This window comes from Etheostoma spectabile, unplaced genomic scaffold (genome assembly GCF_008692095.1).
Source record: "Etheostoma spectabile isolate EspeVRDwgs_2016 unplaced genomic scaffold, UIUC_Espe_1.0 scaffold00019085, whole genome shotgun sequence".
Taxonomy (NCBI): Eukaryota; Metazoa; Chordata; class Actinopteri; order Perciformes; family Percidae; genus Etheostoma; species Etheostoma spectabile.
The window spans coordinates 15344-42500 of record NW_022604668.1 but is presented as its reverse complement, the minus strand read 5'-3'; the positions used below and the strand labels follow the sequence as shown (position 1 = coordinate 42500).

At 41.3% G+C, this 27157-nt stretch overlaps 1 pseudogene; it reads left to right on the top strand.

Moving 5' to 3' along the window:
* The first annotated feature begins 12111 nt into the window (after nt 1-12111).
* LOC116683748 (E3 ubiquitin-protein ligase TRIM21-like) lies at nt 12112-21282 on the top strand (annotated as a pseudogene).
* Nucleotides 21283-27157: the final 5875 nt, after the last annotated feature.

Sequence of the window (27157 nt, the reverse complement as noted above, 5' to 3'; positions counted from 1 at the left end):
GCTAAAACTCATTCTCTATTACCCAAGTGGTATTAAACATATTTCTTCGACAACTGTATGAAATAGAAAGCGTTGGCTTATTATTTTATTACTGCTATGCTATAACATTACCATAGTAACTGTTCTGGTTGGTTCCTGAACATTAAAAACAGAGCAGGTAATATGAGGGTTGTGTATTTACAAAATGGGAATTTGCTTCAAATTCTCAGGCATGTGTCCTAGTTATCCCTCATGTTGTCCTCATGTTGTCCCCATGTTGTCCCCATGCTGCCCTCATGCATAAATAGATATTGCACATGGAACTGAGTAATTATTGCACATAACTGTCCAAGAATATTGAGATTCAGATGTAGAAGTGTGTGTTATAGTCCAGTTGTGACTCTCTAAGTGTGTAATGCTTGAGGAGGAGTATATAGTCTGATAGCCACAGGCAGCAATCACCTTCTGGGCCCTATTTGGGGTGGGGGGGGGGGGGGGGGTCTCAGCCAGTGTGCTGTTGAGTGGGGGGGGGGGGGGGGGGGGGGGGGAGTCGTAGATAGTTTTGAATAGCATTCTCTCTCACTTATTTCATTTATTGATTTATTTCTATTTCCTGTGTTGATTGATTTACACTTCATTGTTACCAGGTTGTATTATATGTATCTGATGACATCATCAACACATTAATTTGATGCATCATGACACACGTTATGTAGACGATATCTATTTAAACCTCTGTTAAAACCCACAGACATTATTATAACTTCCAGAAGAAATCAGTTTCTAAAGACACCAAATATGTCAAGATGAAGTTTGAGTTCATTTGCAAACAAATGAAGCAAAACATCCACATTTATTAGTATTTGATGTGCAGCCCCAGAAAACATATAGCTGAATATTTGATTGTGTGATGAAGCTCATTAAGAGTGAGGCCTATTCCATCCCATAATGTCTCCAGAACACAGTATGTGTCCTTGTTATACGGGTAGAAAAAGTTAATGGATGGTTCTATCTTGTGTGAAAAGTCTTTTGGATAATTACTGGTCACTTTGGCCTTTTTTATTGGTTTCATGAATTCTGTAAGATGGTTTATGAGTCAAAGAAATGTGTAAAATGTGATAGTAGAATAAAAAGTGTAAAATAAAGCAGGTGTTGAACACAAGGCCTGAGGAAGCAGTGAGAACAGAAAAGCGGTTTACACACAAGTTGGATTTCAGTCGAGGATGATCTTTATTGTTGAGAATAAAGTTGAACTTTCAGTATTAGTGCCAGACATAAAACAATAAATCAAAGATAGAAGTTGTTATCTTTTGCATTTTGAGAATAAAGTTGAAAGAAATGAAAGTCTAAGGCTGAATCCCATTCCTTCCCCTTACCCTTCCCCTAGCTTTTGCGCATTCACGCGGGACCTAGTGCTGGTCCAATCCCTATTATGACCTAGGGGTAGGGGATAGGGTACAGCTATAATCCTGTGTTCATGTTGTACCCATTCATTATGGCATTGGTAGCCTACTGTATTATTGTAATAATCTGTAATTAATTCCTGTTCATTGTTCATGCACTTGTATGTTGTTGTTGGTTTGATACGGGACACTGATGATATGTGAGGGAGGGGGGGGGGGTGTCACTGGCCAAAAGGCTCCAGACTGGTCTGGAATATCAGAGCAGCTGTAGTTAATTTGTTTGTTTGTGGTCTTGTTTGTATTTTTTAGTTTTACACATATGAAGCCTTTTATTGTGTGCGACATGTTAGTTATGGTTCTAATAGTTGACAATGGTTCTGTAACATTATTGTATGTAACGTTTTTGCCTGTTATGTTCAATTTATCACCAATAAAGACAGATTTTTGTCAACAAAATGTTTTTGTGAACATCAATGACATTCAAAATGGTGATAACTGAAACAGATATACACACACCATGTATACAGGGTGTATATGTATGTACACACCATGTATACAGGGTGTATATGTATGTACACACCATGTATACAGGGTGTATATGTATGTACACACCATGTATACAGGGTGTATATGTATGTACACACCATGTATACAGGGTGTATATGTATGTATGCATGATACATGTGTATACACATTTGTATTGCAAACAGACCTAAGTACTACACAGATAAGTACTCTGCACTACCAAAGTGAACCTAAAATAACTATAAAACATATAACACACACTGTTGTCCAAACCCACACAATCAACAGACAGAGACGCCATCTTGGAAGTTTGTGATCAATACTGTATGGTGATGTCACCAAGTGGTGTCCCATTTCATAGGGGCATGTTTTCACCCCTTACCCCTACCCCTTGGCTTCAAGGGCCAAGGGGTAGGGGTAAGACGGAGAAATGGGATTCAGCCTAAATCTCCTTTTGTTTTAATTCTTTTTAAATGAGCTCCTTTTGATTCGTGCCTTTTAAAAAGCACATTGTGTTGAGTAATAAAAGTTGTTAAATTGTCTCTTTCATGTTTTCTAACATTATTAGCTGATTATAATTGTGTGGTGGGCCGACATCAGAATTGCAGTTTAGAATTAATTTTGAGTGCATGTCCCACATTATATGAGTTGAAAAATATTGAAAATTTTGATTGTATTTACCACATTATATGAGTTTATATATATATGAATTTTGAGTGAATTACTCCCTAATTATAAGTTGAGGGATATCAATAATTATAAGATAACATTAGAATAATTTAAGTCAACTGTAAATGTAATTTCTATTTTATGTATACTTAAAACTTTTAAAAACATCAGCGAAATATTTTTTTGTAATCTGTTACAAAATAGTTTTTGAGTTCTGTGAACTTATAAGGGTTTACAGTGAATTTTGAGCATATTCTAAATATCAGGAATAATGTTAAAATATGGAGAATAAAGTCAACAATTCTCATTTTGACTTCATTTTCTAAAAGCTGAAACCAATCTGAAGATCTTCCTCCTCTGATCTTCTCTTATGTCTGGTACCATGTGGTACGTTGGTGTAACCACCCTAAATCTGATGGTTTAAAAACTTAAGTAGAGATAATGTGATCAATAATTGTCACAAAACAAAGTATGAGTTTCCTATTTTCATTTATTAATCAGACACCAATAGTTCAGGTTACGCCACTTTGGATTCATTGAGGAATTTTAATTCTCAACACTTTTCAGCAGTGGTAAACATTTTGATTTTCGATGAGGTCTCTCCTCCTCTGGAGTTGGAGGATCGGGTCTGGGTTGTGTGAGACGTCCTCTACGGGACAGCCTCGCTGTGTTGTGTGTGTGTGAAACTGCGTCTGCATCTAGGGACACCAGACCGGATCAGGACAGCACGTTGACATCTTGGACAGAGACACCAGCCCACAGCAGTTATCAGGACCTGGTTTTTATTAAACTACTTAACTGGGATCGTAGAGTGGAACCGTTATTTTAACAGAAGTAGAACAAGAATGGTTTATAAAGCTTTTTCTATTTCACAGTAAAATGTAAAATAAATGAAATAAAATCCTCAACTCCTAAAAGGCATTCCTAGAGTAGAAATCCAGTTTATCAAATATATCTTCACCACCAGAATACAGCTCCTACATCAACACTGGACATCTTCATTTAACATCACATTTTACACATAGAAGTAAACATCGCATTCAATAACAGTTACCTGCATATTTATATATTCATATCCAGAATTCAAACTTTCAGCCCTGCAGCGATGTGAAGGTGACGCCAGCAGACGGCGCTGGTCCCATTCATGCAGGAATTTAACAGAACCTGTTCCAACCCGGTACATGTGGACCACTACATGAAGGGACTACTGCTGCAGCAACACTTAAACATGGAGTTTATGTTGTTATTACACGACATGTTGGGTTAGTAGATGGGGTGGTACAGTCATGGTTGGACATTAGAAATTATATTTTTTTAAAATAAAAGAGTTACAGTGCGGTTGTGTTTTCATTCTCTGCGTGAAGTCAATAATCATCTCCAGCCAAAGACTAATTAGTTATTGAGTGTCAGTGCATCTGATATCTATCTCTCTTTATCCCTGAACCAGGACATCGCTGAAAGGATTTAAGTAGTGATCCACTGGAGCTGCTATGTTTTGCAGGTAATGTTGGAGGCTGATCACAACCTGGTTACACTATGGAACAATAGGAATGTTGTGTGTGTGTGTGTGTGTGTGTCTGTGTGTGTCTGTGTGTGTCTGTGTGTCTGTGTGTGTGTCCCAAGATGGCAATGTTATGTCCCGCCCTACTCTGCCTCTGATTGGCTAGTACACTTTGCTTCGTTGGTCGGATTGGTTACGTTAAGGCATGAGGAGTGTGATTGGTTAAGGTTGCGGAAAGAATGCAATGGTAAGCATGCTGGACGGGTGTTGTTGTTGCTATGGAGAATATAATCGTCCGTACACAGTTTTGCTCGCTTTGGACTCACAATAGGAACCAACGTAACGTTTCTGCTGTCCTGCGTCTGATTGTGTACCTGAACGCACCGCAGAGTCTCCGGTGGTGAGTACCGTTCCAGCTGGTCATATTACCCGTTTCAACAGCAGGGGTGGACACTGAACTTCAGCAAGTCGCACTCTTCCTTTCAGCTCTAATAACATTATTCATCACGTTCCCACGTCTTAGGCTAGCTACTGGAAAGTTTAGAGAGCTAAGCTACAGCTTATTCTACATACATGAAGCTAACGTTAGCCCACAAATACATGGAGCTAGCTAAGCTACAGCAACACGGAGCTAGCTAAGCTACAGCAACACGGAGCTAGCTAAGCTACAGCAACACGGAGCTAGCTAAGCTACAACAACACGGAGCTAGTTAAGCTACAACAACACGGAGCTAGCTAAGCTACAGCAACACGGAGCTAGCTAAGCTACAACAACACGGAGCTAGCTAAGCTACAGCAACACGGAGCTAGCTAAGCTACAGCAACACGGAGCTAGCTACGCTACAGCAACACGGAGCTAGCTAAGCTACAGCAACACGGAGCTAGCTAAGCTACAACAACACGGAGCTAGCTAAGCTACAGCAACACGGAGCTAGCTAAGCTACAACAACACGGAGCTAGCTAAGCTACAGCAACACGGAGCTAGCTAAGCTACATCAACACGGAGCTAGCTGAGGTCCATCCAGGACGGGGGTTTCCTGGCATTGATCCTCTGTCTTATTCTCTCAAGGAGAGAGGGACATCTACCAAAAGCCCTTTTCAACATTTAGTTTGCAGGTATCTTTATTTTGTTTGTCTTCTCACACTAATGTGGCCACCAGCCAGCGGTTTATTTTTCTTTTCATTAACAAAGAACAGTTACAGAGCCAGTATGTAAACATTCAAAAATCAATAACCGTAAAAAACAACAAAATAAAATAAATGAAGTACAGTAAAAAAGAAAAGTGTAGTGTGAATAAAGTCAGATGTATCACCGGTACATAGGGCAGAGTTACCTCCTGTATACAACTCCTGATGGTTTATTTGAACATTTATTTTCGGTAATGTCAATTCCCCCGAGGAATGTACCACTACATTACTACCCCTCTAAGAAGGAATGTACCACTACATTACTGACCCTCTAAGAAGGAATGTACCACTACACTACTGACCCTCTAAGAAGGAATATACCACTACACTACTGACCCTCTAAGAAGGAATGTACCACTACATTACTGACCCTCTAAGAAGGAATGTACCACTACATTACTGACCCTCTAAGAAGGAATATACCACTACATTACTGACCCTCTAAGAAGGAATATACCACTACATTACTGACCCTCTAAGAAGGAATATACCACTACATTACTGACCCTCTAAGAAGGAATGTACCACTACATTACTGACCCTCTAAGAAGGAATATACCACTACATTACTGACCCTCTAAGAAGGAATATACCACTACATTACTGACCCTCTAAGAAGGAATGTACCACTACATGTAATAATTGTGTTCTGCAGCTCAGAGAGCGACGGTTCTGTCGGTTTGGCCGGGACGTGTTTTCTCCGTGACCTCTTGTCTTCTCAGGGTGGTGTTTCACAGGTGTAGCAGGAGAGGAACTGCAGTCTTCACCGTGTCCCGCTTCACAAGCATACGAGTGAATTTTGCTTATGTTCCGTTTGTCTTTATTAATTACAACCTCCATATCTTCCAGTCGCTGGAGTTCATCTTTCTCCAAGTTGTCCATCGCTAGCATGTGCTAACGTTAGCTTTAACTTACAGCTAGAAACCGATAGCTCCACCTGTCGTAGTTTCAGATGCAGACGTAAAAATATGCAGTACATCAACGGCAAATGTCCATTTGCTTCTTCAAATACAAATCTGAACTTCTTTAGGCAACATAATGTAGTTACATTAATAATGTGTGCAGTATTTCCCACATTATTATTCGCTAGTACGACTTCTCATGTCGCCATCCTGAGTCGACCTCCGGTTCGCCGGGTCTTACAGTCGGTGAAAAGACACTGAGCCGCCTCGCTCTCGTGAGGTTGTCGTTTCCTACGTGTGCACGATGTCAGAGCAAGTCGGACACAAATCTACCCAGCATGCAACGGCAGGTGGTCGATTCTGCGCAGACCTGGCTCATCTCCAACGAGCCCAACATCAGAGGGAGACTCTCAGAAAGAATGAAGCTCCGCTACGTTTCTAACGTCTTGGCTTTTATGCTTTAGTGTTTCTAGTATTACACAGAGATTGTTCTTCTAACCCTTGTATCATTATCTCTGCATGTTTCCCCCTTGGGTCTACCAATGGAGTCCTCAGCAGACGGCAAGCTGGCCACCGTAGCAATAAAGGAGGAGGAGGAGGAGCAGCCTGCAGCAGCAGTGAAGGAGGAGGAGGAGGAGCTTGCAGCAGCAGTGAAGGAGGAGGAGGAGCAGCCTGCAGTGAGGAGGAGGAGGAGCAGCCTGCAGTGAAGGAGGAGGAGGAGGAGCAGCCTGCAGTGAAGAGGAGGAGGAGGAGGAGCTTGCAGCAGCAGTGAAGGAGGAGGAGGAGGAGCAGCCTGCAGCAGCAGTGAAGGAGGAGGAAGAGGAGGAGTATGTGGTGGAGAAGGTTTTGGATCGCAGAGTGGTGAAGGGAAGAGTAGAGTTTCTGCTGAAATGGAAGGGTTTCTCAGAGTAAGTATGATATTAATCTTGGTGTTCTTGGTCCTGATATATAATATATATAATATATTTAATATATTTACATATTGCAAATAAATGTCAGCATTGTATCACGCCCTCAAAGGTGAAGGTTTGGTATTTTGACTCTAAGTTGCAGACCCACAAATAACCTTAGAAATAGAAAAAGGACTAATAGGAATGATGAATTAGAGTGAGAATGGATTGTCTAAAAACAAAGTGTGAGGAGATGTTCTTCTGTCTGCACTCACCTTTCCAGTGAGGAGAACACATGGGAGCCACAAGACCACCTGGACCTGGACCTTATCACCGAGTACATGCAGAAACACAAGGAGGAGGAGGAGGAGGAGGAGGAGGGCAAGAAGAAAGGAGTCAGGGAGGCCTCGGGAGACTCAGAGGAGCGAGGGAGCAAGAGGAAGAAGGAGGAGGTGAGTGAAGGAAAGAGGTTACTCCAGACTGAAGACTCCCAGAAATCTGATCTCAATATTAATGAATGCACAAAGAGGGTTTCACAAATGTTTTTTGACTGGTTCTTGCCATAATATGAATTCTACCAGTCGTCCAATAGGCTGTCAGCTGTGTATCAACCTGACTTCTGCACAACACAACTAATCGTCCCAACTCCATTAATAAGGCAAGAAATTACACTAATTAACCCTGACAAGGCCCACCTGTGAAGTAAAGAAATCCCAACCCCAAATGGATGTGGCCAATGTCAAGTGATTAAGTTTTAATCAAGGGATGCGTGGATATGCAAAACCTACTTTTCAAAACTTGTCCGGGGTTTACTTTTAGCATCAAATGACAGATTAGACATTCATATAATATGTCAAAAAAGTTAGATTTTATTTCCATCATTTACACTTTCAAAATAACACACAAAACAAAAAAATGGTCTGCTAAAGTTTTAGCACCCTGCAGAGTTTCTAGCATGCCCCCCCCCCCCCTTTGGAAAGCTGAGACCTTACAGCGTGGATTTTCTCAATCATCGTCTGGAGAGAGCAGGTTATGTCAGTCTTAAGTTTTTAAATGCCCAGACTCATCTGACCTCCCCAACAATCAGCACCATGGTTTCTTCTAAGCAGTTGTCTAGAAAACAGAAAATAGTTGACGCTCACAAAGCAGGAGAAGGCTAAAGAACATAGCAAAGGGTTTTCAGATGCTAATATCCTCTGTTGGGAATGTAATTAAGAAATGGCCGTCATCAGGAACAGTGGAAGTTAAAGATCTGGAAGACCAAGAACAATATCAGACAGAACAGCTCGCAGGATGGGAGAAACGCTTGACTGCACGATCCATCCAGAAAGACCTGGCAGACACTAGAGTTGTGCTACACCATTCCACTATAAAGAGATACTTGTACAAACATGGTCTTCATGGAAGAGTCATCAGAAGAAAACCTCTTCTACGTCCTCACAACAAAAATCAGCGTTTGAAGTTTGCAAAGGAACATACAAACAAGCCTGATGCATTGTGGGAACAAGTTCTGTGGACCAATGAGGTTAAAGTAGAACTTTTTGGCCGCAATGAGCAAAAGTACGTTTGGAGAAGAAAGGGCACAGAATTTAATGAAAAGAACCTCTGTCCAGTTGTTAAGCATGGGGGGGGGGATCATTCATGCTCTGGGGTTGTAAGGCAGCCAGTGGCGCAGGGAACATTTCACGAGTAGAAGGAAAAAATGGATTCAATAAAATTTCAGCAAATTTTGGACGCTAACTTGATGCCATCTGTGAAAAAGCTGAAGTTAAAGAGAGGATGGCTTCTACAAATGGATAATGATCCTAAACACACCTCAAAATCCACGGTGGATTACATCAAGAGGCATAAACTGAAGGTTTTGCCATGGCCTTCACAATCTCCTGACCACAACTAAATTGAAAATCAGGTTACAAGGTATTAACTCTGCCGGGTGCCCGAACTTTTGCAGACGCCATTTTTTTGTTTTCTGTTATTTTGAAAGTGTAAATTATGGAAATAAAATCTAATTTTTTGTGACATTATACGAATGTCTAATCTGTCATTTGATGCCTTTTTGGAGATTTTCCATGTTTTCTTGTCTTCTTTATGCACACTAATACAAATTTTTACCTGGGGTGCCATAATTTTCGAACGCCACTGTATACAGTATATATATCTCTATATGAACTACACGTTGCAATCTTTATCTAAATTTAGATTACATTTGAAGTGTTGATCTAGGCCACTCCTAAGGCCACACATACAATGGTGTACTAATTGGTAAAATGGGCGTGGCCCAGGACACCCCCAAAATCCTTTTTTAGGAACAAAAACAACTGTCTTTGATCTTGTCTTTTGTGCTATACAAAATTTCTTCAACGACCTTTAACCAAGTCCAGTTGCCCTTGATTTGAACCCTTCTTGGATACTATATCCTGGATGACTCAGAACCTTTACATACATCAAAGCTACTTTTTTAAACCTCCATGATAACGACATATGCGCCGGTGTTTGTCGGTGGCATCAGAGATCCTCACCAGTTTTATTTCAGAGCACAGCAGAAAGCTCTGCTGAGCTTCAGAAATGCTTGAGGAAATGTAGCTCGTGTGGACAATACCACATTACTTGCTCAATAAAAGAGGTAAACCTCTGAAAAGCTGTTTGATTCAGAAACCAGACACGCTACTGAGAAGTAGTTAAACTAGTATCATCACTGCTCAATACTGCTGGAGATACAAGTTTGATTTAGCAACAACAACAAGCTAAAAACAAAAGGTCAATGTCAAAGGCTAATGTCTATCAGGGACAATGGTTCCAAATTACTTTACTGCAGTAGACCTAGTCCAGCAACATAAAGATAACACGATAACCCCTACAGATACAAGTGCAATGTAAAAATGCATAATGGTAATGCATCAGTCAAACTCTGTTCACAGACATTCTCTAAATGTGGACATAGTTTCAAGTTTAAGATAGATCTCTACAGCGGCACCTCACTAACTCACTCTCTGTTTTTCTGTCTAGAAACGGAGAGAAACAGCTGACAGCGGACATCACCGCTGTCACCACTGTGACAGAACCTTCACAAAATTAGAATATTAAAGATTCATCATACAGTTTACAATGTAGAGAGCCTTACAGATGTGATCAGTGTGGGGCAGCTTTCACAATACAGAGCACCCTAAAGAGCCATCAACGCATTCACCACTGGAGAGAAGCCGTACAGCTGTAAACAATGTGGGAAAACGTTTTCTCAGAGTAGTAGCCTTAAAAAACACCAGCGCATTCACACTGGAGAGAAGCCGTACAGCTGTGATCAATGTGGGAAAGCGTTTTCTTCGAGGTGTAACTTTAAAAACACCAACTTATTCACACTGGAGAGAAGCCGTACAGCTTGTGAACAATGTGGGGAAACGTTTTCTCGTGGTGATAACCTTAAAACTCACCAGCGCATTCACACTGGAGAGAAGCCGTACTCGTGTGATCAGTGTGGGAAAACGTTTTCTTATAGTGGTAGCCTTAATTCTCACCAGCGCATTCACACTGGAGAGAAGCCGTACAGCTGTGAACAATGTGGGAAAACCTTTTCTCAGAGAGGTCACCTTAACAAACACCAGCTCATTCACTCTGCCTCGTTGTGAACATGTTTCAGAGCCAAGCTGTTTCCTCCTCCTCCTCATGCCCTGATAGCTGTGTTGTTATATTCTGATCTTCTCTCCACATTGAAGGCTGACCAGCAGTAACTCTATCTTCTGAACAGCATGGATGTTGTGTATAAAAACAACCCCAGTACACTAGACCTTCACATCAACTGCAACTAGACCTCTGCAAACATGCCTAAGATTCACGGTGTTTAGCCTTGACTTTGACTATAAATATGAGTTGATGTGGACTCTCTCTTCAGCGCATTCCCACTTATCGGGTTTTTTCTATTCTCTGATTTTGATACTCTCTGCTTTTAGGGCAGAAGGGGAAAAGATTATTTCTGTATTCTGTACTTGTTTTTTGATTATTCACTAAATATTAAAACTACCTGAGCTTGTTGTGAGCTAAAGACTTGTAGTCCTTGATTTTATAAAAAATACAGTGCCTTCCTTTTTCTTTGGGTCTCATCATGATCTTGTCCATCTGGTCCCTTCCCAAGGGAAAGCTTTGTCTGAAGTAGTCTCTTCATTTCAGATTGTCTCAGTGAAGAAATTAAACACAACTCAGTTGATCTATTTATATAGTACCAGCGTATGGTTACATTAAAGGTTACTGTTCTCTCATAATGTTAAGATAACAACATTAATCATACAGTTAACCAGCTAGCACACCATATAAGGTAACGCTAACATTCATCCAAGTGGAACTAGCTAACATTACATTAATATTGGATGGCATCAACGGCCACTGCACTGTTATATGCAGCGCGACAGCGAGGGAGCTTTTTGTCAGATGTCTGGAGATTAATAGCATTGAAAAAGTACATTTCTACTAGTTATATACACTAATTTGTCTGTTAAGTACTGCTGTAGTCACTAGAAAGAAAAGCTGTTTGTTGACACTATATCCAAAAACAATGGTGATGGTCATATACTGGATAGTTACCACGGCAACATCCACTTCACCGCCTACTCAGTCCCCCCCCCCCCACACACCACACACCACACACTAGTAATCAGACAGAGGAACAAGTTTTATTTAGGCAGTTTCATCTCTTTTTGGGGGGGGGGGTTGAGGGTGATACAGAGGAGATCTGGACCTCCGTGTCCTTTAATGGTAGATACGGCCATGGTTGAAGATTCTGTTGCTAAATGCTATTGAAGTATAGTGTAAATATAGAGTACAGTAGGAACATAAAGTACAGCGTGAACATGAGTGGCATCAGTGAATAATAGATATTGCACATGGAACTGAGTAATATTGCACATAACTGTCCAAGAATATTGAGATCAGATGTAGACGTGTGTGTTATTAGTCCAGTTGTGACTCTCTAAGTGTGTAATGCTTGAGGAGGAGTTATATAGTCTGATAGCCACAGGCAGCAATCACCTTCTGGGGCCTATTTGGGTTAGGGGGGGGGGGTCTCAGCCAGTGTGCTGTCGAGTGGGGGGGGGGAGTCATAGATAGTATTATGAATAGCATTCTCCTCTCACTTATTTCATTCATTGATTTATTTCTATTTCTGTGTTGATTTATTTACACTTCATAGTTACCAGGTTGTATTATATGTATCTGATGACATCATCAACACATTAATTTGATGCATCATGACACACGTTATGTAGACGATATCTATTTAAACCTCTGTTAAACCTACAGACATTTATTATAACTTCCAGAAGAAATCAGTTTCTAAAGACACCAAATATGTCAAGATGAAGTTTGAGTTCATTTGCAAACAAATGATGCAAAACATCCACATTTATTAATATTTGATGAGCAGCCCCAGAAAACATATTGCTGAATGTTTGATTGTGTCATGAAGCTTCATTTAAGAGTGAGGCCTATTCCATCCCATAATGTCTCCAGAACACAGTATGTGTCCTTGTTATACCGGGTAGAAAAAGTTAATGGATGGTTCTATCTTGTGTGAAAAGTCTTTTGGATAATTACTGGTCAATTTGGCCATTTTTTATTGGTTTCATGAATTCTGTAAGATGGTTTATGAGTCAAAGAAATGTGTAAATATGTGATTGTAGAATAAAAAGTGTAAAATAAAACAGGTGTTGAACACAAGGCCTGAGGAAGCAGTGACTTCATCACTAGAGGAAATGTTCAGGAAGCAGAGCTTTGTCAGTACTGCTGGTCTTTAATAAAAACTGGTCTACACAACAGGATGGGGACATGGTCTAATCAAATCTAGTTCACATATCTAGAAGTTCTTTCTCACTAGGAAGAATTAAATACAGATATCTGCAATAAATATCCAGTCTAGCTACTAAATATTAAAACAGCCACTTGTACTATTTAAGGATTTAAATGTAGTTTTGACTAATTAAGTTGGAGATATCTTGAAAAACAGTTTCTACCAGTAAGAATGTTATTGTGCATATCTTTAATTACCATTCTGACTAGTTAGAATATCCCTTTGACCAGGAGAAATGTTATTATTAATATCTAAATGTAATGACAGATAGGAGTGGGGTGTGATTAAATGTTAAACGGCCTGCCGTAGCACCTGAGACCTTCTTCCTGTTTTCATCTCTAGATGTTCTGCAGAGCTTCTTCTAGCGGGGAACGTCTGACAATAACAACAACTTTAGTTTTCTATGTTGGAAGTTGACGTTATTGTTTAAATATGTTGTATAATCTCTCTGAAAGAGTCCAACAACAATAATTGATGAGTGCGGGGTCTTAATTTAATCTCTGAACATCTGAGAGCTGACAGCCGTCCTCATGTCCCAGCTGGTCTCCATGACTCCCTGCTCCACTGCAGCAGCAGAACAGGCCTCCATGTAGACCACTAACTGGTGCTGGGACCCAGAACCACCACTAGATGGATCCCAACACTAAGGAGTGATGAGACAGAGTTCCTGTCCTGCTGCCACGCCCACCACCAAACTAACTGAATTACAGCAACAGCCTTTTCACTTTAGTGGAATGATTCTGGAGATTTTTCTTAAAGATTTTTTGAAGAGTTACTTATTTCAATAGCACCGAAAGAAGGATCATGATTTTTTGACATTCGCTAAATAAACCAACTCTTAGTAAGACAAAGTCCCATTTCCTTGGTGCTTCATAGAGAAACCTGTTGGGGGGCTATATAGATAAAAAGCAACAAGCAAATAGCAAATAAAAGGCCAAAACTGCATAACGCCCCTTTAAATTTCTACTATTACTAGGTCTTTCTCGTTGAGCCCCTGCCACTCAAAATGTTTCACGAAAACTTAACAAAACCCTTTATAATAATAAAAGAGAATGCATGTGCACATGTCGAGACAATCTGACAAGGATAGGCTATGAAAGCATATATTCTTCATGTTGTAGGGAAATATGAAAGAGAGAAATGAAAGTCCATTCTTTGTAAAGCCCTACTTCCTGTTCCTCCCTTAAGGGATTGGTAACCCTAAGAATCCTGAAAGTGATAACCAATCAAAAAGCCTTAACAGGTAAGGTAGGACCATCACTCAACAAGTAGCTCTGTCAACTAGATATTGAGAATATGAATGCAGTTTGATTATGACATGTATTTATTATAACTCTCCCTCTATCTGTGTGCATTCATGTCCCATTATGCATGTTACTAACTTAACTTCTTCCCCGGAGTTCTTGTGCTTTCTTGCAGATTTCCTTGGATCGGGGCACCTGGATCGTGTCCCAGCTGCTGCCCTGGTCCTGCTAAATGCATTAAATACATTGTTTAAAAAATACCACTGTATAAGAGCTTAAATGTGTCTGGCACCTGTTAGATCACAAGAAACATTTCACATCTCCAACACAGAACACAGGTAGGTAACAAACAGCAATGATTAGCCCCTCCCCTCAGGCAGGTAAGGGGGAAGAAGCAGGAAATAAAATCCCTTTTCTAATTGGCTGACATCTACTATCTGTTGGACAGGCTTTGACGTAGTGTTAGACTTGAGACCTGGACTCTGGACTTCTGAAGGTGTGTCGGCGTCCTGGGATCAGATGCAGACAGACGCCCAGACGGACGAGGAAGAAAAGGAAAGAGCAGCTTGGTCTCTGCCGGCGTTTCCTGGACAAAGTCTGGAAGTGGACCTGAAGAGTTCAGCAGGTGAGAATCCTACCAGACACATTGTGATTTGTCGCTGTTTAACTGGACAGTAGAAAGAGTTCTTCATGCTGATTGGCTGATTCTAAACATTGACTTGATGCTTACAGATGTTCTTCAGAACTTCTCTCTGAGGTAAATGACGTGGATCTGGTGCTGAGTCCTTGGCCCTAAATAGTCGATAGTAAGAGGCTTCTGAACCCTTTCTAGATGGACCAGAGCCAGCCAAGGGTGGGAGGGAACTTAGTGGCTGCTGAGGGCCCCTCAGCTGTCAGGGGCCCTTCAGGAAGAGAAAATGTGAAATAATAATTAGGGCTGAAGCACCGAGACGCTATGTTATTGAATGAGGACCGACGGGTTAGTTAATGAGTAGTTACTGATTAACTGTGATCCAGCACTAATGATGAGGGACTGTATTATGCTTCATACTGAGTGGTTAATCATTAATGATTATACAACAGTAGATCCATCCAGACGATGTGATTGGTCAACATTTAGAACGAGCTCAGATCACACACCCAGAGCCATTTGAGCACCCGGCGCATCACTTAAAGTATCACTCCGCCATTTCTGTCAACATTAAATAATAAAAACAGTTTGAAAACATTAGTATTCATGTAAGTTATTGAGGAACTACAGTGGAACGCGCAGCATCTCTCCAACTAGTCTATAAAGAGATTCATGGGATTGAAAGACTTATTTGCTACAACGCTCTGAAGTTAAGTTTCATTGGAAATGTTTTGGGTCAGCTGTGCCGGTGACGGAGCCATCTCACAGACGTACAGGAGATAAAGGATTTCTCTCAGCAGATATTGCAGTTGTAACAGGATGGAGCGAGCAAAGCAGTTTGGTGATTATATTACGGTAATTGTTCAGTTTGGGAAACCCCAATGATCTCTACAAAGCTAACGTTAGCTTACAATAGCTGGCTGACTAAACACGGAGGGACTAGATATCATCTCTCTTGCTTAATTACTTTGAGACCAAATTGCCCAACAATATGAATACAGTTAAATTATAATACTGTAATATATATATGTACTTTTACGTTGCTGGTACCAGTTGTTGTATGGGTTAGCAATGCGTGCTCACATGTCTCTCAGCAGAGTCAGCAGCTGTCTCGTGTTCCCAGTAACGACGAGTGGAGCTCACAAAGCAAAGGTCCTCTCCTGCTGTAATCTCCACTTCTTTTACAGTCGTCTTGTTAAAATGTTTTCTGCCATAAAAGCAACCCTCGGCCCGGCTGCTCCACCATGTAATGCTGCGGCTTGCTGGTCTCGTGTGCAGGTCATGAGTCAGATTTAATCAGCACCAGGAAACCAGTTAGATCTGAATCTCCGCTGACTTCCCTGCTGAGATTTGAGGGAGTGTCACGACGTCTCCATCAGCCTGAACACCTGATTCTCTGAACCTGGATCAGCTGTTTGTTCTCTGACTCTACAAAACTACCCCGAGCCGTTAGTGAAGGCAGAGAGTGCCAGCAGGGGGCGCTGCAGCAGCACCCCCCACACCCTTCCATTAAAACTCAAACTTTGAATAACTTCATTGTTGAGGTCTTTAGATTGCACAGCACAACAAGTTCAAGTTGATTCTAATTCATCCAAAGGAGGAGATTGTTAAAGTATGACTCCTGGAAATGAGGGTAGAGTCTTTTTAAATGAGTCAGCAAGCTAACAGCAAAGCTTCAATTTACTTGTAATGTTCTCAAACTAAGAGAGATGTTCTCCTGTCATCCTAAAACAGTCAATTCAATTCAATTTTATTTATAGTATCAATTCATAACGAGTTATCTCAAGACACTTTACAGATAGACCACACTCCAGAATTTACAAGGACCCAACAGTTCTAGTAGTTTCCTCCAGAGCAGCAACAGGGCCACAGTGGAGAGGAAAACTTCCTTTTAGGCAGAAACCTCGGTCAGACCCAGACCCAGACCCAGACCCAGACCCAGGCTCTTGGTAGGCGGTGTCTGACGGGCCGGTTGGGGTTAGAATGAAGAGTGGCAATAACAAAAATAGAAAAATTAGTAGTTTGTAGCAGTTCTTTGTAGTAGTTCATGGCATAGCAGGACAATGTGGGCATTACAAGGCACAGCAGGACGTAGCAGGACGTAGCAGGGCGTAGCAGGACGTAGCAGAGTGTAGCAGTTGAACATGGCATCGCAGAACGTGGAGCGGGACCATGGCGACAGCTGCTACCATGATTTTGGAGCCTCCCTGATACGAGGGAACATGCTGGGGAAAAAGAACATAAGGACTCCGGGGAATGACTCCCCAGAGCTAGGTTAGTAACTAGTTTAGTAACTAGGTTAGTAACTAGTTTAGTAACTAGGTTAGTAACTAGGTTAGGAACTAGGTTAGTAACTAGGTTAGTAACTAGGTTAGTAACAAGCCTTTCTGGGACATGGATGCACATAAATGAAAAGATGGAAAGATAGAGGAGAGAGGAGCTCAGTGTATAAAAATAAGTCCCCAGCTGTCTAAAATTATTACAGCAAAACCAAGAGAGACAGGGTAAAGAGAGGAGCCTGGTCAGGCTAGAACTCTCCCCAACCGGATCGGGCTGTGTGCCAAGTCTCCCTTTAGTTTATTATATGCTTGATTATATGATAGATAGATCTGACAACTATGACGAGAAGCAGGTGGGCCGGGTTAGGCGGACGCTGCGACTCCTCACTCCCTAACAATATTAAATTTTATGCCCTAACTATAAGCTTTATCAAAAAGGAAAGTCTTAAGCCTACTCTTAAATATGGAGACGGTGTCTGCCTCCCGGACCCCAACTGGAACCTGGTCAGAAATCTATTCCAGATGCAATGAATGAATGCAGAGGAGGAAAGAGTGCCCTTCTTCCCAGAATCATCTTGAGGAAATGTTCATTTATTTGTACTTTAGAACGCAAACGCTGAGAAACTCTCACCTACGGGTCTGTATCGCAAAATGAATAAATAGATAGATACCTATAGGGGCAAACCTACGGGAGAGTGCTCCACTCATTCCAATCAGACGTGTTAAGCTTAAAGAATTATTGTCATTACTTAGAATTCCTCATGGGGATGGTGAAAACTACGCGCTATAGCTTTAAGTTTCATTGGTAAATTATGACTCTTTGAGTGCTACGTTAGCATTGTTGGACATGTTTGTGTTTTGACAACTTAGCATTAGGTTACCCTGTCATAAATATGCCATGGCAGGCCCACGCGTTATGTGTTGACATCACAGTAGACTGTAATTAAGTGGTTGATTTTACATTGGCTGTCATGAGACTATTGTTATTGTGTCATAAATATTTTACCTTGACCTCAAATAAAGTGGACGAGTTTGGACCCTCTGAACCCAAGAGACGCGCCCACGAGCATAAACAGCACCTCTGATTCATAGTTTAATCATTTATCAACCATAAAACAAAGAAACTCACCGAAAGTTACGGCTAAAAGCTAACGAGTTAGCGGTTACAGAGGTCTCTTCCGGGTCCCTCTAGCCTCTACAGGTGATTTTCTATCCAGCCTGGAACTTGTGCCTTTTTGGGGTCATTGAGCATTATATCCAAACCGTTACATCCAAGATTTATCCACTTTATGTCCATAATCCATTGCGTTTCCGCCCATTTATGCCGCTAGCTCCCCGCTTTTGTCTCTCCTCTCCGTGTGTGTGTTTAGGGAAATAAAGACTGTAGTAGGCCCATATATGGGAGACAACAACAGCCGAAGTGTATGGAGTGGGAAAAGTCCCCTCCGCCCAGTCAAAGTAGCTTAGTATCAGAATCAGAATCAGCTTTATTCGCCAGGTATGAGGACACATACGAGGAATTTGTCTTTGGAGCATTGCTCACACTGTGCTTACACATACATATCAACCAAAACAGAAATATACACACTAATATATACATACACAATATATACATACTAATATATACACACTAATATATACACAAATATATGCGATCAAAGATGCTCTAGTGCACAAGATAGATATCTACAGAGGAAAATGGCCACACTGGTTTGAGATTTGGCATATATTTATATCATATATTATATATTTTGGCCTTTTTTGAAGAAATGTGAAAAGTATGTGCTTTATATGAGTTATAATGTTTATTATGTTTATTTTTGCAGATAGGAGAACTGTTTTAGACACACATTTGCTTGTATAACATTGCTGTGGGTGTAATATCAATAAATATGACATTAGTATGTTACTTATTGGCATAAGTAACTGTATAAGTTATAATGATTATTTCTTCACAGTGTGACTCCCAAGACATGTGAGAAGTGTTTTAGAGGTTTTACTGCTCTGTCTGTGATATCAATACATATCTGGAAGATTCATGTTTTATTTATTTATTTGTCTTTAAGGCCCTACAACCATTTTTAACATGCAAGTGACCTCACTGCAACCCAAATATTCTAATAACCCAGTTTGTCCTAAAAAAAAAAATGATGTTGATATCTTGACTGTAGACAACAGGGTTGATGTTTTACAAGCTTTTTTATAAAATAAATCCAGACGGACAATGAACTGTAAAAATGGCCTCAGGGCCCAGAGGGTTAAGACTCACGACCAGTTTGGACCTGTCATTAAGACTCACGACCAGTTTGGACCTGTCATTAAGACTCACGACCAGTTTGGACCTGTCATTAAGACATAAGACCAGTTTGGACCTGTCATTAAGACAAAAGACCAGTTTGGACCTGTCATTAAGACAAAAGACCAGTTTGGACCTGACATTAAGACATAAGACCAGTTTGGTGAGAATGAACTCTGTATCAAGGTGATTAAGAGTTTTGGAAAGATAATGTTACTTGTTGCTAAGTAACCGTAGGCTGTAGGCTGAGATCAGTCTGTTCACAGATTTTGAATATAATGTTTCTCTTTCTATTCCCACTGTGTGTAGATATGGCTGCTGTGAGCATTATGTCATCTGAAGATCAGTTTCTGTGCTCCATCTGTCTGGATGTGTTCACTGATCCTGTCTCCACACCATGTGGTCACAACTTCTGCAAGAACTGCATCACTGATCACTGGAACACTAATGACCAGTACCTGTGTCCCCTGTGTAAGGAGCGTTTTACCAGAAGACCTGATTTGAGGGTCAACACTTTATTCTCTGAGATGGTGGCTCAGTTCAGACAGTCAGCTCAACAGAAAGCCAGCAGCAGCAGCTCAGAGCAACAAGTGTCCAAACCAGGAGAAGTTCCCTGTGACGTCTGCACTGGAACCAAACTGAAGGCCCTGAAGTCCTGCCTGGTGTGTCTGGTCTCCTACTGTAAGACTCACCTGGAGCCTCATCTGACAGCTTCACGTCTGAAAAGACATCAGCTGATCGACCCTGTGGAGAACCTGGAAGGCAGGATGTGTACGGAGCACGATAAACCTCTGGAGCTGTTCTGTAAGACTGACCAGACATGTGTCTGCATGCTCTGCACTGTTTTAGACCACAAGACGCATGATGTTGTTCCTCTGAAAGAAGAATATGAAGGAAAGAAGGCAGAGCTGGGGAAGACAGAGGCTGAAATTCAGCAGATGATCCAGAAGAGACGACTGAAGATTCAGGAGATCAAACACTCAGTCGACCTCAGTGAGGAAGATGCAGACAGAGAGATAGCAGAAGGTGTTCAGGTCTTCACTTCTCTGATGGAGTCTGTTGAGAGAGGCCTGAATGAGCTCATCAACACCATCAAAGAGAAGCAGAAAACAAGAGAAAAACAGGCCGAAGCTTTCATCACAGAGCTGGAACAGGAAATCTCTGAGCTGAGGAAGAGAAGCACTGAGGTGGAGCATATGTTACGCTCTGAAGACCACCTCCATCTTCTCCAGAGCTTCCAGTCCCTAAACATCCAACAACCTCCACCCACCAAGGACTGGACAGGGGTCAGCGTCCGTCCATCATCATATGAGGGGACTGTGGTGAAAGCTGTGGCTCAGCTGGAGGAGACACTCAGTGAAGAGATGAAGAAGCTGCTGGTTGAGTCTGAGCTGAAGAGGGTCCAGCAGTATGCAGTGGATGTGACTCTTGATCCTGATACAGCTAATCCCTGGCTCATCCTGTCTGATGATGGGAAACAAGTGAATCTTGGTGATGTGAGGAAGAATCTCCCAGACAACCCAGAGAGATTTTCTAAGTGTGTTAATGTTTTAGGAAAACAGAGTTCTCTTCAGGCAGATTTTACTTTGAGGTTCAAGTCAAAGGAAAGACTAGATGGACTTTAGGAGTGGCCAGAGAGTCGATCGACAGGAAGGGAAAAATCACACTGAGTCCTCATAATGGTTACTGGACGATATGTTTGAGAAATGGAAATGAGTACAAAGCTCTTGATGACACCTCAGTCCTTCTCTCTCTGAAGTCTCCTCCTCAGAAGGTGGGGGTGTTTGTGGACTATGAGGAGGGTCTGGTCTCCTTTTATGACGTAGATGCTGCAGCTCTTATCTACTCCTTTACTGGCTGCTCCTTCACTGAGAAACTCTTCCCATTCTTCTGTCCCTTACTGTCTGTTCTTCATCGAGAAAGTCCATCTATTTTTGAGTGATGACGATGATTATGATGATGATGCTGGTGGTAAAAACTCTGCCCTCTGATCATCTCTCCTGTCAGAGTAAACTAATCACTGATCTCATTTCAGGTATTGATTCATTTTCAATCAAGGGAACAAATGTACATATTCATATATTTTACATCTTATTTTCTACAGAACCTGTTTCCTGTGGTGACTGATTTACACTTTATTCCAGTTATTATCATATGTTAGATGTGCAGCAATTCTTAAAAATGAACTCAAACTTCATCTTGACATATTTGGTGTCTTTAGAAACTGATTTCTTCTGGAAGTTATAATAAATGTCTGTGGGTTTAACAGAGGTTTGAATAGATATCGTCTACATAACGTGTGTCATGATGCATCAAATTAATGTGTTGATTATGTAATCAGATCCACATTTATTAGTATTTGATGAGCAGCCCCAGAAAACATATAGCTGAATATTTGATTGTGTGATGAAGCTTCATTTAAGAGTGAGGCCTATTCCATCCCATAATGTCTCCAGAACACAGTATGTGTCCTTGTTATACCGGGTAGAAAAAGTTAATGGATGGTTCTATCTTGTGTGAAAAGTCTTTTGGATAATTACTGGTCACTTTGGCCATTTTTTATTGGTTTCATGAATTCTGTAAGATGGTTTATGAGTCAAAGAAATGTGTAAATATGTGATTGTAGAATAAAAAGTGTAAAATAAAGCAGGTGTTGAACACAAGGCCTGAGGAAGCAGTGAGAACAGAAAAGCTGGTTTACACACAAGTTGGATTTCAGTCGAGGATGATCTTTATTGTTGAGAATAAAGTTGAAAGAAATTAAAGTCTAAATCTCCTTTTGTTTAATTTAGGACAAGCACTTCGTTTTAATTGAGCTCCTTTGATTCGTGCCTTTTAAAAAGCACATTGTGTCGAATAATAAAAGTTGTTAAATTGTCTCTTTCATGTTTTCTAACATTATTAGCTGATTATAATTGTGCGGTGGGCCGACATCAGAATTGCAGTTTACAATTAATTTTGATTGTATTTACAACATTATATGAGTTGAAAAATATTGAAAATTGTACTCCCTAATTATAAGTTGAGGGATATCAATAATTATAAGATAACATCAATTAATTTAAGGCAACTGTAAATGTAATTTTTATTTTATGTATACTTGAAACTTTTAAAAACATCACCAAAATATTTTTGTGTAATCTGTTACAAAGTAATATATGAGTTCTGTGAACTCTAAATATCAGGAATAATGTTGAAATATGGAGAATAAAGTCAAACATTCTCATTTTGACTTCATTTTCTAAAAGCTGAAACCAATCTGAAGATCTTCCTCCTCTGATGTTCTCTTATGTCTGGTACTATGTGGAACGTTGGTGGAACCACCCTAAATCTGATGGTCTTTAAAAACTTAAGTAGAGATAATGTGATCAATAATTGTCACAACACAAAGTATGAGTTTCCTATTTTTTTATTAATCAGACACCAACAGTTCAGGTTACACCACTTTGTATTCATTGAGGAATTTTAATTCTCAACACTTTTCAGCAGTGGTAAACATTTTGATTTTCGATGAGGTCTCTCCTCCTCTGGAGTTGGAGGATCGGGTCTGGGTTGTGTGAGACTCCTCTACGGGACAGCCTCGCTGTGTTGTGTGTGTGTGAACTGCGTCTGCATCTAGGGACACCAGACCGGATCAGGACAGCACGTTGACATCTTGGACAGAGACACCAGCAGCCCACAGCAGTTATCAGGACCTGGTTTTTATTAAACTACTTAACTGGGATCGTAGAGTGGAACCGTATTTTTAACAGAAGTAGAACAAGAATGGTTTATAAGCTTTTTCTATTTCACAGTAAAATGTAAAATAAATGAAATAAAATCCTCAACTCCTAAAAGGCATTCCTAGAGTAGAAATCCAGTTTATCAAATATATCTTCACCACCAGAATACAGCTCCTACATCAACACTGGACATCTTCATTTAACATCACATTTTACACATAGAAGTAAACATCACATTCAATAACAGTCACCTGCATATTTATATATTCATATACAGAATTCATAACTTTCAGCCCTGCAGCGATGTGAAGGTGACGCCAGCAGACGCCGCTGGTCCCATTCATGCAGGAATTTAACAGAACCTGTTTCCAACCCGGTACATGTGGACCACTACACTGAAGGGACTACTGCTGCAGCAACACTTAAACATGGAGTTTATGTTGTTATTACACGACATGTTGGCTTAGTAGATGGGAGTGTTACAGTCATGGTTGGACATTAGAAATAATATTTTGTTTTAAATAAAAGAGTTCCAGTGTGGTTGTGTTTTCATTTCTCTGCGTGAAGTCAATAATCATCTCCAGCCAAAGACTAATTAGTTATTGAGTGTCAGTGCATCTGATATCTATCTTCTCTTTATCCCTGAACCAGGACATCGCTGAAAGGATTTAAGTAGTGATCCACCTGGAGCTGCTATGTTTTTGCAGGTAATGTTGGAGGCTGATCACAACCTGGTTACACTATGGAAGAATAGTAATGTTGGAATGTCGGTTTTAAACGTGTGTGTGTGTGTGTGTGTGTGTGTGTGTGTGTGTGTGTGTGTGTGTGTTTCCTAGGATGGAGACGTTCTAGCCCGCTCTACTCTGTCTCTGATTGGCTAGTACACGTTGCCTTCGTTGGTCGGATTGGTTACGTTGAGGCATGAGGAGTGTGATTGGTTAGGGTTGCGGAAAGAATGCAATGGTAAGGCAATCAGAGCGGAGTAAGCCAGGATAGGGCGGGACATCCCGTCACCGTCTGGAGGAAACGTAAACACACGTGGAGCACACTTCTCTTCTGATGCTGGACGGTGTTGTTGTTGCTGTGGAGATATAAATCGTCCGTACAGAGTTTTGCTCGCTTTGGACTCACAATAGGAACACAACTGTAACGTTTCTGCTGTCCTGCGTCTGATTGTGTACCTGAACGCACCGCAGAGTCTCCGGTGGTGAGTACCGTTCCAGCTGGTCATATTTACCCGTTCAACAGCAGGGTGGACACTGAACTTCAGCAAGTCGCTCTCTTCCTTTCAGCTCTAATAACATATTCATCACGTTCCCACGTCTTAGGCTAGCTACTGGAAAGTTTAGAGAGCTAAGCTACAGCTTATTCTACATTACATGAAGCTAACGTTAGCCCACAAATAAATGGAGCTAGCTAAGCTACAACAACACGGAGCTAGCTAAGCTACAGCAACACGGAGCTAGCTAAGCTACAGCAACACGGAGCTAGCTAAGCTACAACAACACGGAGCTAGCTAAGATACAGCAACACGGAGCTAGCTAAGCTACAACAACACGGAGCTAGCTAAGCTACAACAACACGGAGCTAGCTAAGCTACATCAACACGGAGCTAGCTAAGCTACAGCAACACGGAGCTAGCTAAGCTACATCAACACGGAGCTAGCTAAGCTACAACAACACGGAGCTAGCTAAGCTACAGCAACACGGAGCTAGCTAAGCTACAACAACACGGAGCTAGCTAAGCTACAACAACACTGAGCTAGCTAAGCTACAGCAACACGGAGCTAGCTAAGCTACAACAACACTGAGCTAGCTAAGCTACAACAACACGGAGCTAGCTAAGCTACAACAACACGGAGCTAGCTAAGCTACAACAACACTGAGCTAGCTAAGCTACAGCAACACGGAGCTAGCTGAGGTCCATCCAGGACGGGGGTTTCCTGGCATTGATCCTCTGTCTTATTCTCTCAAGGAGAGAGGGACATCTACCAAAAGCCCTTTTCATCATTTAGTTTGCAGGTATTTTTATTTTGTTTGTCTTCTCACACTAATGTGGCTACCAGCACACAATGATTTATTTTTCATTTCATTAACAAAGAACAGTTACAGAGCCAGTATGTAAACATTCAAAAATCAATAACCGTAAAAACCAACAAAATAAAATAAATGAATTAAAGTAAAAAAGAAAAGTGTAGTGTGAATAAAGTCAGATGTATCACCGGTACATAGGGCAGAGTTACCTCCTGTATACAACTCCTGATGGTTTATCTGAACATTTATTTTTGGTAATGTCAAATCCCCCGAGGAATGTACCACTACACTACTGACCCTCTAAGAAGGAATATACCATTACTGACCCTCTAAGAAGGAATATACCATTACTGACCCTCTAAGAAGGAATATACCACTACTGACTCTCTAAGAAGGAATATACCACTACTGCCCCTCTAAGAAGGAATATACCACTACATTACTGACCCTCTAAGAAGGAATGTACCACTACATTACTGACCCTCTAAGAAGGAATATACCACTACATTACTGACCCTCTAAGAAGGAATGTACCACTACATTACTGACCCTCCAAGAAGGAATGTACCACTACATTACTGACCCTCTAAGAAGGAATATACCACTACATTACTGACCCTCTAAGAAGGAATGTACCACTACACTACTGACCCTCTAAGAAGGAATGTACCACTACATGTAATAATTGTGCAGCCCTAGCTCAGAGAGCGACGGTTCTGCCGGTTTGGCCGGGACGTGTTTTCTCCGTGACCTCTTGTCTTCTTAGGGTGGTGTTTCACAGGTGTAGCAGGAGAGGAACTGCAGTCTTCACCATGTCCCGCTTCACAAGCATACGAGTGAATTTCGCTTATGTTCCGTTTTTCTTTATTAATTACAACCTCCATATCTTCCAGTCGCTGGAGTTCATCTTTCTCCAAGTTGTCCATCGCTAGCATGTGCTAACGTTAGCTTTAGCTTACAGCTAGAAACCGATAGCTCCACCTGTCGTAGTTTCAGATGCAGACGTAAAAACATGCAGTACATCAACGGGAAATGTACATTTAGTTCTTCAAATACAAATATTAACTTCTTTAGGCAACAACATGTAGTTAAATTAATAATGTGTGCAGTAATTCCCACATTATTATTCGCTAGGACGACTTCTCATGTCACCGTCCTGAGTCAACCTCCGGTCCGCCGGGGTCTTACAGTCGGTGAAAAGACACTGCAGCCGCCTCGCTCTCGTGAGCTTGTCGTTTCCTACGTGTGCACGATGTCAGAGCAAGTCGGACACAAATCTACCCAGCATGCAACGGCCGTTGATGGATTCTGCGCAGACCTGGCTCATCTCCAACGAGCCCAATATCAGAGGGAGACTCTCAGAAAGAATGAAGCTCCGCCACATTTCTAACGTCTTGGCTTTTATGCTTTATTGTTTCTAGTATTACACAGAGATTAGTTCTTCTAACCCTTGTATTATCTCTGCATGTTTCCCCCTTGGGTCGACCAAAGGAGACCTCCGCAGACGGCAAGCTGGCGACCGTAGCAATAAAGGAGGAGGAGGAGGAGGAGCAGCCTGCAGCAGCAGTGAAGGAGGAGGAGGAGCAGCTTGCAGTAGCAGTGAAGGAGGAGGAGGAGGAGACTGCAGCAGCAGTGAAGGAGGAGGAGGAGGAGCAGCCTGCAGAGGCAGTGGCAGTGAAGGAGGAAGAGGAGGAGCAACCTGCAACAGTGAAGGAGGAGGACAAGGAGCAGACTGCAGCAGCAGTGAAGATGGAGAAGGAGGAGTATGTGGTGGAGGAGGTTTTGGATCGCAGAGTGGTGAAGGGAAGAGTAGAGTTTCTGCTGAAATGGAAGGGGTTCTCAGAGTAAGTATGAGTCTATAATATTAGTACTTGGTGTTCTTAGTCCTGATATATATAATATATTTACATATTGCAAATAAATGTCAGCATTGTATCACGCCCTCATAGTTGAAGGTTTGGTATTTTGACTCTTTCGACCCACAAAAAACCTTAGAAATAGAAAAAAGGACAATAGGAATGAGGAACTAGAACTGCACGCAGTTTCAACGGGGTCCAAGCC